The sequence below is a fragment of the Carettochelys insculpta genome, chromosome 11 (genome assembly GCF_033958435.1).
Source record: "Carettochelys insculpta isolate YL-2023 chromosome 11, ASM3395843v1, whole genome shotgun sequence".
Taxonomy (NCBI): Eukaryota; Metazoa; Chordata; order Testudines; family Carettochelyidae; genus Carettochelys; species Carettochelys insculpta.
The window spans coordinates 24,217,089-24,229,631 of NC_134147.1; the positions used below are offsets into that span (position 1 = coordinate 24,217,089).

Genomic DNA, 12,543 nt, shown 5'->3' on the forward strand with positions numbered 1-12,543 from the left:
ATTGCCTGTCTCCACATGGGATTCACTTCCTCCCTCTCCCAGAGTCAGGTGACAAAGTCTTTTCTTGCAAGAATGATAAAACACCTAACACCACACAAAAAGTAGGAGACCATCCTTGAAACCCAGGTCTCCCAAGAGCCCTAAGTATTAGACAGCATTTTTCCCCTACTATGATGCCTACAAAAACTAGACATTGATTAAGCATCTGCTTTTTTTTCTAGAATCACTTCTTATCATGCTTTCATAATCATCTCAGTTATTTTTTCCTGCCCCATCTCCTTTTTATTCCTTGTATCTTCACAAGAGGAGAGGAAGTTACATTCCTAGCTCATAGGACAGAAGTAATTTTAAATTGTAAAATCTGAGCTCAGAACATCTTTTTTGAATAGTGAAGAGCACAATGAGGTATGAGCAGTGCATAATGGCGGTTGGAGGAAGTGAAACCTACACTAATGATCCCTGCCACTGCTCTGGGGCCAGGCCATGGTGGAGCCCCTCCAGGTGGCTCAGGTGCATGAGCTGAGGTTCGAGGCTGCTCAGCCCAGCTGGCCAGGACTCCTCTGGCTGCAGTGGAGAGATCAGGACTCCTCTACTCCAGGTGGGCAGAAGGGGCAGGGCAGGCAGTTAGCCTCCCCAAATGGGGGTTCACACATCACCCATGTGATGAGGTCTTGATGTCTGATTGTAATCTGGGAAAATTTACCACCATCCCAGTTGTCTCTAAGAAGTAACATTTCTGCTTTTGCAAATATTGAGACTGTGTGTAACAAATGAGAAAGTTTATTACAAGAGAAAGGAAACCAAGAATTAATTTGGGAAAGCACTACAACCACATGACACCATGAGCAAACAACCTCACAAGCTACAACTACACTAGAGAACTTTGTCAACAAAACTCTGGTTTTGTCCACAAAACTCACAGAGCATCCACACTAAAATTGCATTCTCTGGACGTACAGTTGACAGAATTTAGCCCTCTTGTCGACAGCCTACTGCCTCTCCCCGAAGAGGCAGAACACCTTTCTCAACGGAATCTGTTGACAAAAAAGCCATGTGGATGCTCTGTGGGGGCACCTTCTGCCAAAAGACAGGACTGCTGGTTCACCTCTGCCGGTTCACAGCTCTGTCTGCTGTGCTTCTGGTTGGTCAGTCTGTCAGACTGGATGGACAGAGAGATCCACTTTCATGTGCAGCTGCAATCCATCGACAGAAGTTTTGTCAGAAGATATCTTCTGACAGTAACTTCTGTCAACAGATCACTATAGTGTAGACATAGCCACAGTGTATTAGGCTGTGTCCATTGCCTCAATTGCCCACACTACAGTGGGAAAGTCCAATTAACGATGTCCCTTTAACACATCCTTCCCCTCTAGCTCCATATCATGCCACTCACAATTGGCTGTCCTTAGATAGAGATGGCAAGGAATTGAAATATGTGGTCATAGGGTTGAATTCCAACTCTGGGAGAGAAAAATACCGAAATTCAGCAATAAATTCAGTTGCTGCCTCTCCAACTGGCTGTTTCTCTAGCACTATTGGCCACCAGTTGTCCAACTCTCAGTGATTTCAGTGGGTAATGAGAACCTCGCCTCCAGTGCAGTTTTTGCGTTCACTGTCCCCACTAGTAGCCTACGTCTTAGCTTCCACTGCCTCAGCAGTGATGTTAGCTCAAGGAATCACCAAACAAAACAAGAACTCACAACTGAGTCTAATCAGCTCAGTCACTAAAAGAATGCCAGGTCAAATGGTGTCTAGAACTCTTTGACCAAAGTCTACATCGCCAGTCACACACTCCTATCCGCACACAATTTCATCCTTACTAGGATTCACTTAGTAAATGGAAATCAGTGTAGGATGACCCTCTTAATCATGGCATACTAAGCACAATTTTAGAACTGCCCTTTACTCATATAATAAAGACAGCATCTCATTATCATTTTGTTCAAATGCTAAAGGGATATGTAATCCAAAACTAGCCAAGAATTATTATTTTGTCCAAGCAGCTTCATCTGTAGTAATTGTATTAGGGATATGATTTTGATTAGGAGGTGTGACTGAAAATAATTTTAAGAGACAGATGTTATCCTTGTATAGATTGCACATCAGTAAACAGGTTGGTTTTGGACTAAAAGCACTATTTATCACAAGGTTGTGCAAAATATTTATGGGAGGAAAAAAAAAATCTATCCTACCAGAGATATCTAGGATCTCTAATCTCTTCTTGTCACAACTTCTCCTGATACCACAGCTGAGGTACAACTCTCTCCTTCAAAGATTTGCAAAAGCAACGAGGGGTCCTGTGGCACCTTAGAGACTAACAGAAATGTATGAGCATAAGTTTTCATGGGCAAAGACCCACTTTGTCAGATGCAGGCAGTGGAAATTTGCAGAGGCAGGTATAAGTAGGCAGGCCAGAGCAAGGCTGGAGATAATGAGGTTAACTCAGTCAGGGAGGGTGAGGCCTACCACCAGCAGTTGATCTGGAGGTGTGAACACCAAGAGAGGAGAAACTGCTTTTGTATTTAGCTAGCCATTCACAGTCTTTGTTTAATCCTGAGCTGAGGGTGTCAAATTTGCAGATGAAATGCGGCTCAGCAGTTTCTCTTTGGAGTCCAGTTTTAAAATTTTTTTGCTGTAGGATAGCTACTTTTAAATCTGTTACTGTGTGTCCTGGGAGATTGAAGTGCTCTCCGACAGGCTTTTGTACATTGCCATTTCTGATATGCGACTTGTGTGCATTTATTCTTTTCCATAGGGACTGTCCAGTTTGTCCAATGTATATAGCAGAGGGGCACTGCTGGCACATGATGGCATATATTACATTGGTAGATGTGCAGCTGAATGAACCTGTGATGGTGTGACTGACCTGATTAGGTTCTGTGATGGTGTTGCTGGTATAGATATGTGGGCAGAGCTGGCACTGAGGTTTGTTGCATGGGTAGGTTCCTGAGTTAGAGTTGCTGTGGTGTGGTGTAGAGTTGCTGGTGGGAATTTGCTTCAGGTTCTCAGGCTGTCTGTGGGCAAGGACTGGCCTGCCTCCCAAGGCCTGTGAAAGTTGGGGATCATTGTCCAGGATGGGTTGTAAATCACTGATGATGCACTGGAGGGGTTTTAGCTGAGGACTGTAAGTGATGGCCAGTGGTGTTCTGTTGCTTTCTTTCTTGGGCTTGTCCTGTGGTAGGAGTCTTCTGGGTACATGTCTGCCTCTGTTGATCTGTTTCCTTACTTCCTCGGGCGGGTATTGTAGTTTCAAGAATGCTTGGTAAAGATCCTGTAGGTGTTTGTCTCTGTCAGAGGTGTTGGAGCAAATGCGGTTGTATCTTAGTGCTTGGCTGTAGACAATGGATCATGTGGTGTGTCTGGGATGGAAGCTGGAGGCATAAAGGTAGGCGTAGCGATCAGTGGGTTTACGGCATAAGGTGGTGTTAATGCAGCCATCGCGTATTTGCACCATGGTGTCCAGGAAGTGGATCTCCTGTGCAGACTGGTCCAGGCTGAGGTTGATGGTGGGGTGGAAGTTGTTAAAATCCTGGTGTAATTCCTCCAGAGTCTCCTTCCCATGGGTTCAGATCATGATGTCATTGATGTAGCATAGGTAGAGACGGGGTGTAAGTGGACAAGAGTTGAGGAAGCGCTGTTCCAGGTCAGACATAAAAATGTTGGCATACTGAGGGGCCATGCACGTGCCCATAGCTGTGCCACTGATTTGGAGGTATATATTGTCACCAAATCTGAAATAGTTGTGTGTGAGGATAAAGTTACAGAGCTCAGCCACCAGTTGTGCTGTGGCATCATCAGCGATACTGTTCCGGACAGCATTTATTCCATCTATGTGTGGGATGTTGGTGTAGAGAGCCTCTACATCCATGGTGCCTAGGATGGTGTTTTCTGGAAGATCACCAATGTATGGCAGTTTTCTCAGGAAATCAATGGTGTCTCGGAGATAGCTGGGAGTGCTGGTGGGGTAGGGTCTGAGGAGAGAGTCCACATAACCAGACTGTCCTGCAGTGAGAGTGCCAATGGGTCTTTGCCCATGAAAGCTTATGCTCATACATTTCTGTTAGTCTATAAGGTACTACAGGACCCCGCATCGTGTTTGCAGATCCAGACTAACACAGCTACCCCTCTGATACTTCAAAGATTTGTTTTTCAAAAGATTTCAATGTTAAACATACACTTTGTTACTTTCTAAATATTCTTCCGAGAACAGCATTAATGCATCATTATAAAAGTATACTCTAAAATTCTAAGGAACTAAAAGAATTTTAAATTACAGAAGAGAAACATTATAAAAATCAGATCCTTAGGTTTTACCCTACCTGAATCCCAATATCCAACCTTCATATATTATTTAATATTTAACTGCTTTTTTATCCTATGATTATGTCTAACAAAATTTTGTTTTGTGAAATTCATACATCAGCTCACTAAAAGCAAAAAGTGTTCTAAAATTAAAGGAACAATATCCACTTAGCAGCTACTATCTATCTCCATTGCCTAGGAAACAGAACAAGATGTTGCTGTGGTAACCCAAATGCAGCTGATGAACAATTTACTTCTCTCAGTTTTCTGCTTCCATTGTTGTCAGCCCATGAAACAGAGTATCTGAATACAGTGGATTGTCCTGGTGATACATAAATGGCACTATATCCTCATCCATACTACAGTTTTGACAATGGTACAAAATACTTGAAATAAGCTCTTGAAATCAGTGTCATGATGTTTCCAATCAATACTTGTGTTTAAAACAGTTTTCCTTATCCATGGGCATATTTACTATACTGATATGTGGTTGTGAGTGTGCGCCAGCCTAGACATTATTATACTATGCACTGTTACTCACCACATATGTTGACTACCTAAAATCAGCAATGGTGTCTAACTGACTACATTTTCTCTATCATAAATGAAAAGGAATTGAAATCAATAAGGTTATACCTATATAAAACCTGAGTGAGATCAGAATCAGACCATAAAAGACGACAATCAACACTTGTGTCTTAAGAATGTATATTACAATGCAGTTGTTGTACTGGTGGTTTAATTATGTCAATGGGAAATCTCTCTCCCATTGGCATGGATTGGCTAGAGTGACTAACAATTGCAGCAACACAGCTACATCAGTACAGATACACCTAAGTCCACTGTAAAAGTGTGTTTAACTGTTCTTAATCAGTTTTAGAAATTACAGGACAACAATCTACATAATTAAAGAATTCTATTATTTCAATTACATTTTAATAGGCAGAACCTTCTAACTTCATCGCATTCAAATTTGGCAATAGAGTCAAGATTTGCAGCAATGTGACATGTAAAATGTGTGATTAGTTTCAATAAGTCCAGACTATGTAGCAAGAAACTGTTGGTTCTTCAGGTAGATTGTAATGACAACAGATCTTTCAATCACTTTTATAACACATCATCTTAACTAGGATAACATGCTAATGATTCTGGCTATTGCATATCAGATCACAGATGTCAAGATTATTGCGTCTAACAGGAACACCATTTATTGCAAAAAAAATTAAGTCAGTAACTGCTCACTGCATTTTTTTAAAAAGTGGAATAACTTATATACAATCAGAAAACCTGATAAACAGATTTTGATGCCCTTGTCATAGATCAAACACAAACTAAATTACAGCTTGCAGAAGTCAAGTCAGTCAAGGTAACAGCATCTGCAGCAATGTTAGTGCAGTCCTCCCCACTTCATCCCACACCAGCCCTTCCACAATAGTGGATGGGGAATGAGGTCACAACCAGCCATATAGCCATAGCAAGGCTCTTTCATATCCATGGTGAGCAAACAAGTGCATGAATATATCAATGTGATGATTTGGTGAATCTACCTATTTGCCATTTTCAAATTCTGTTTGCTATTGAAGACTACATCAGACCACAATTCCATTTGAATATGGGACTTGTTTCTTTCTCTGTTGCCTTTTTTACACGTTGGACTGATGGTCCAAGAGATGGTGACATAGGGAAATAAAGCCTATAAATCCATGTCAGAGACAGTTGTTTAGGGCTTTTTACTAAGAAGCAGAACTGGTCTCTGCCAGAACAGTAAGGGTATGTCTATGCTATCACATTTTGTTACCAAAAACTGCCTTTGGGTGACAAAAGCTGACAACTTTTGTCAGGAAAAATGTCCAGTTTTTGGCAACAAAAAACTTCTACTCCACAAGAGACCTTTTTCTTTTCCCTCTTCTTTGTTGATAAAGAGCTGGTGTAGACACTTTTGTTTGTTTTTTGACAAAACTGGCTTCCACCAGTCTCCCACAATGCCTACCCTGATCTCTGTGTTCAGTGTTTTGATCTTTGCTGCCCTGCAGACATGTGCTTCTCTGTACACCTTTCAAAACTTCTGGAAGTTTCTAACAGATGATGGGCTGCTCCCTTTGGGGAACACAAAGAGTAAATCATCTAAATGCTCCTGTTCTGCCCCACACTAGGAGCAGAGTCACAGGCAGGTTGCTGCTGCAGTGGAATAGAGGAGGGGACTGATATGCTGCTTTGACATTCCTCAGCATGAAGTGCTCATAGAACTAATCACAAGGCCACTCCTAGTAACTGAGGAGGCTGTGGGAGATCCTGGAGGAAATTCCAAGATGGGCAGAGATCAGCTTTGCCTTCCCACAACACTGAGCTGTAGGATATATACTCACTGTGTATTGTTCACACTGTCAGTTATGGTGCCCCTAGTGTGGGCATGATCTGTCAACAGAGAGAACACGTTTGAACACCCTCCAGTGATTGTTGTTTTGTGGACTTTTAGATGTCAGCCTAAGTTTTGTTGACAAAACTTGATAGTGTAGACTTAGCCTTAGATGGCTGAAGGTGGTTGGGAGCCAGTTTCCTCTAACTTATCTGCAAGAGATTGGGATTTGAAGAGTGCATTTTTGCCCACAGCTATATAAAGGAACCAGGCTATAGTGGTACAACTTGTAAACGCAAGGGCCTCACAAAGCCAGAGAGAAGAAGCTGTAGACAAACAAGGGGAAGAGAGGATCATGCTTTTGCAGCAGAGGTGTAGGGTAGAAATTCCTAGACAGGCTGTGATATTCTGCTAAGAACCAGTGCTTTAAATCTGGGTGTGGAAACTAGGCCTACAGCACTTGCTTGAGTCTTGTCCATCCTCTAACTCCACCCCTGGCTAAGCCCACCTGGAAAGTCATCCCAGCCTGAAAAAAGAGAGAGAGAGAGAGAGAGGGTGTCACCCTGGCAACCACACCCCAGGAAGAGAATCCTAGAAGTGAGAAATTAGGATGTCCTGGGTGGGAGGAAGGGCAGGAACAAATGCTTGATTGTCATGTACCTCTATTACCCTCTGTTTTGATTCTTTAGGTATAACATGAATGGGCATATACGTGTGAGGATAACACCATGACACTAACATATACATCACCACTTTACACATTATTGTCAATTAATGTTTGCTTTGTTCAAAGAACTTTCTGTAAACTATGGACAGAGAGCACTATTGTAACCTTCTTACATTGTCAGCTTATTGTGCTAATTTCTCATGCTAATTGTGCTAAATTTCCCTTGCTGTTACCTTCTATCCAGGGGTTCTGGGGTCTCCCCCGGTCTCTGTTGCTTCACTCTCCGCCCATCAGTATCCTATATAATCAAGTGAAGTGACACTCCAGCAGCGCTGTGTGCAATAAACCCTCCTGCTTACTTCATACACAATGCCCAGACTTTGTTCGAATGAGAGGTGTCCTGTTTAACAGCAGGACAAGACAAGACAAAACAAGGACTAAAAAAAGCAGACAGACAGACACTTCATGTTTCACAGATGAAGCCAGGAGCTGCAGGGGCAACACCCTGGACAATCCAGAAGACTCCAACCTAAGCCCAAGAATGCTCCTGACTGGTGAGATCTAACATATGGTACAATTTGAGACTGAAGTGCCAAAACCCATATACCAAAGCCCATAAATACTCTTGAATTGATGCCAAGACTGAATCAACAGGCAGAAAGAGGCAGGAAAATTATTTTTGTTCGGATATGCAAATCTTCTATGCTATGTAAGTAAAGACTAAATTAGGTTTTGAAAAGGGTTGTAAAGGGTTACTTTTCCTTGAAGGGAAATTATTGATTTCAGCTACTAAGGAGTAAAGGGGCAGAGCCAATCCTAGAGCATCTGGAATTTTGCCAGGGCCTTGCATCAAAATTTTGAGGAGTAAAGGGACTTCAAAGTTGCCCCAGCACTTCAAAACTTCGAAGTTGCCGTGGGGGGGGGAGGGGGGAATTTGCTTAATGAAGTGCTGCGTATGCACCACAGCACTTCATTAGTAAGCTCCCAACACCCTAATTACCATCCTTTCTTTGAGGGAAGGTGGTAGTGTAGACAAGCCCAATTAGTAATAATTAAAATCCTCAGCTCTTAGTACTTACACTGCTGACCTTTTTCTGGAAGCATTAAGAAAACATGCGGTGCCTGTCTTTCCCAAACATGATTGCACTTATCTATCCTGCCTCTGAGGATGTGAGAAAGAGTTGAAAAAGGAGTATACCAGTGCAAACAGCACAGTACCATTCCCTCCTATTCCACCTGCTATGGTAGTACATGGATATACACTGTGCTGGATCACCATTAATCACACATGTAATTGACTGTACTCTTTTCCTTACATTGCCTGAGCACCAATCTGCAGTGAGTTTTAGGAGCCTACCTTGGAGATGTCTCCATAACAGGTGCCTCCTTGTGCAAGGACTTAGATAATTTAGTCATGCCTACATGGCAGGAGTGTAGGTTTAAGATGGTACAATACTACTGGCTTCAATGGCACTAGGCTTTCTTGCATTAGGTCTGAAATGGAGCATTTACCTAAAGACATTTTCCAAGACTAAAGGCACGTCTAACCTCCCACCTCATGAGCGCCCACACTCCAGGCTCGTGTCTGAGCCTGACTGTTTACAATACTATACCATAGTCCAAAAGTCTGAGCCCTGCAAGATGACACAGGCCAGCCACAGCTGCTTTACAGTAGTGTAGACATCCTAAATGGCTATATTTTGTTCTGTCTTTTCTGTGCAGCAATCTGGGTACATTTGACTAGTTAAAAATCTCAGCATGTGGGTAAAAGATTCATGCAATCTGTGCACTGATGAGAAAATATTCTCTTCCCCCTCAGGAATATAGGTAACAATCACAGTATGTGACCAATAACGTTTCTGGAAGGTTCAATCCACAAGCAGCTTTTCATGCCTCTCTCTCTTTTACTGACTCTGTGCTACACGTTACGCTGATTTAAAAGAAAAGCTTCAAAGTATTTTTTGCTATAACACAGGTACCTTTAATATCTACAGTGCAAAAGGATGTGAACATATAAAATATATGCCACCATGAATAAACTGCAAACACAATTACTGATATTAGCTCTTCTTTCTCATGACAAGACACAGACTCCATTTTTATACCTCAGTGAAACTACCTGTGGGCAGATACATCTGACTTACAAGAGCAGAGTTTGGCACACAAATCCATGTGTTACCATGGAGACTTGCATTTTTGGAGCTTGATTTAATAAGAGGCATTATCTTTGGAGAACACTGTTTGCTAAAGACTTCCTAGTTGTAACAATAAAAAAAAAAATCTCAAAAAAATGACAGGTCTGTCAGTTTTCAACACACTTAATAAATTTGCAGCACTGAAAAATCAGAGGAGGGGATTTTCAACCACAGTTAAGTTTTTTTCTCCATTCTGCCACTGTGACTTCTTGTGAGTTTGGCCTTGACCTCATTATGTAACTTCCCTCTGCCTTGATTTATCCAATCCATATCCATAAATAACTCACACAACTAATAAATTGTATTTGATAGCATCCAGAGTTTGGAAAGTATTTTCCAAAAGGCACGATCTCTGCTCTGAAGAATTTATTATCTAAAAATATTACATCATTTAGTCATCTGTAAAGCTTTTGGAAATCACTGAATGAAATACTGGTACTAATATTACTGGGGTATAATCTGCTTTACATTTGCATTGTACTCCTTGATGCCAAGTCTCCAGAGATTAGTTAGCCCAATTAACTCTTGAGCTTAGTTATGAAAAAGTAGATGTTGACATTAACTAATTCAGTGCTTTATCTTCACAGCAACATTTATCAGCTCTGGAATTACAAAAAGAGCTGGAGGAGGTTAACACCCATCCTCCCATGTTTACACATATTCAGTCTGAATCCTGCTTATATCCACATATAACTGATACCATTATTCTTGTTCACCCTTAAACTTCAGGAGTATTCAAACTTTCCAAAGCTCTTTTACCAACTTTAATTACCATTTTTTCCTCATTATTTTTAGATTTCTCTAAGCATTTGTTAAAATCTGCCACTTTTTCCTCTTTAGGCACTTCAGAATTCACAGTGGCTATTCTATTTTTTCTTGTAACTATCCTACTGTACATAGACTTACCAAACTGATTCAGTCAATTTCCATTGTCTCTGTAGCCCAATATGTCCTGTCTTTGCCTGATAACTGCCTGGAATGTTTTATTCTGCATATACATCACATCTGCTAATCAGCTCTTTATAGTCCTGAACAAGGTCAGCCATAATCATCTTCAACACAGTGGCGTACTTTGTGCAGCTCACAGCATCTGCTTTGGAGCCAGTTGACCTATGACTTTCATATTTCCACCTAAATTCAGCTCATGAGCCTGTGTCCTATCACCTTCACCAGTCTCTAGAATATATAACACCTCTTATAGGCCAGGTCCCCAACCTGTGTAAACACAGCAATTTATACAAACTGTGGATATAATCCTTTTTTGCTTGAAATTGATTACTACTGTATATTTGAGAGGCATCAGATTTTATGTACTGTATGATGTAATTGCTGACAAATAACAGACACTTGTTTAGTAGCTCTTATAAAAAAATAAGTAGTTGTGCTGCCTTTGGCTCTGAAATAGTAGTTAACTTATAACATTTATTCCCAAAGGTGTCCAGACACCAATTATTAAAGCTACTGCAGTGAATAAAGATGTTTTGGCACAAGACTCCATTTAAGATGCAACTAAACACACAAGCTCCACCTGTTAAATTCAGTTAAATTTAAAACACTAGGAACAAAAAGTGGGGGAAAATCAATGTTTCTCCAACAGGAAAACCTAAACAGTGGCAAAAAATTAAGTTGAAACTGTATTCCAAACACTAGGTTTTCTACCTTAAGTTCCATTTAGGGAACTCCCATTTAAAAAAATTAATGAGAGTGCTAAGTATCACTTCATTGCAAAAATCAAGCTCTAATATTATTAGAAAAGTAGATTATTACAAACTGTGTAAAAAAAGTAACAAAAGTTATAAACTATAAAAATGTTCCTGGTTAAACTTTCCAACTCTCTAATTCTGCTAACATAATATCACTGCAATTTGCCTCTCATTTTACTCATTCTGTTGCTTCTTGGTTAAACACTTTCTTGTTATTTATAGTTCTCTAGACTCTCTCCACAGAACACAGTGTAACAGATTTTCTGGGGCCATATACTTTATTACCTGAACTCCATTCTTAAAGAGCTGGTCTTTTACCTGGTCTTGCAAACTGGCTTACATCACATGAACAGCCACAAGACTTGATATTATCTCCTTTGAACCAAAACTCTCTTCAGAAACAGGTAAATAAGCCAACATCTTAGGGGGTTGAAAACTCCCTTCAAAGTACATTTCATATTTTCTATTAATTGATATCATAACATGCTGCTGTTATTTACTGCTCTTTTTCACTGTTATAAAACCAACATAAACAAAATCAGAACCAGATCGTAATTAATTACATGTTCTAGCAAGCACCTTAGATTAAAAAGTGATATACACATTTTTATCTGATCTCTGTGTTTTAGCTTTACAATATGTCACTTAGAGATAGCAACAAGGACATACATAGAAAGTTTCTATTTTTAAAAAAATGTATTACCAGTATGTTTGTTACCAGAAGTTAGGTCTTGCTTATGCACATCTCCTACACAGTGAAGCTCCTCCATATTTTTAATTATAATCTGACTTTCTGAAGGGAAATCATTGCAGAAGGTACGTAGTATTTACATCAATATACAAAAGCTTTCTACACTTGATGTAAACATATATATCTAAAGAACAGTGTGTGGGTTAAATATCGTTATTTTAATACTTTTTTATGATTTTGGGTGTTACTATTTACTTTAGATCAGTATTAGAGAGGTAGCCGTGTTAGTCTGTATCTTCGAGAACAACAAGAAGTCCTGTGGCACCTTATAGACTAACAGATATTTTGGAGCATAAGGTTTTGTGGGCAGACCCACTTCATCAGATACTTTAGATCAGTTCACAATGCAAGGAAGTATTTCTGTAGGGAAGATCAGCTGCAATTTAACTTCAGATTCTCACATTTTCCTATGTTTTCTGAGAGGAAACAGGCAAGTAAAACTGGATGACATCATCATATACAAGATCTATAGGAGAAAAAAGATACTCTATTACTTTAATATTTGTCTTTCATGCTTACAATTCCATTACCTATTTATGATCTGTATAATCAATATTCTGCCTTATATG

The 12,543-nt window shown here is 40.2% G+C and overlaps 1 protein-coding gene across 1 annotated transcript in view; it reads right to left on the reverse strand.

Annotated features, from left to right (window-relative positions):
* Nucleotides 1–12,543, reverse strand: part of ERC2 (ELKS/RAB6-interacting/CAST family member 2) — an 868,752-nt gene that overhangs the window by 724,712 nt on the left and 131,497 nt on the right. The window lies entirely within an intron of this gene.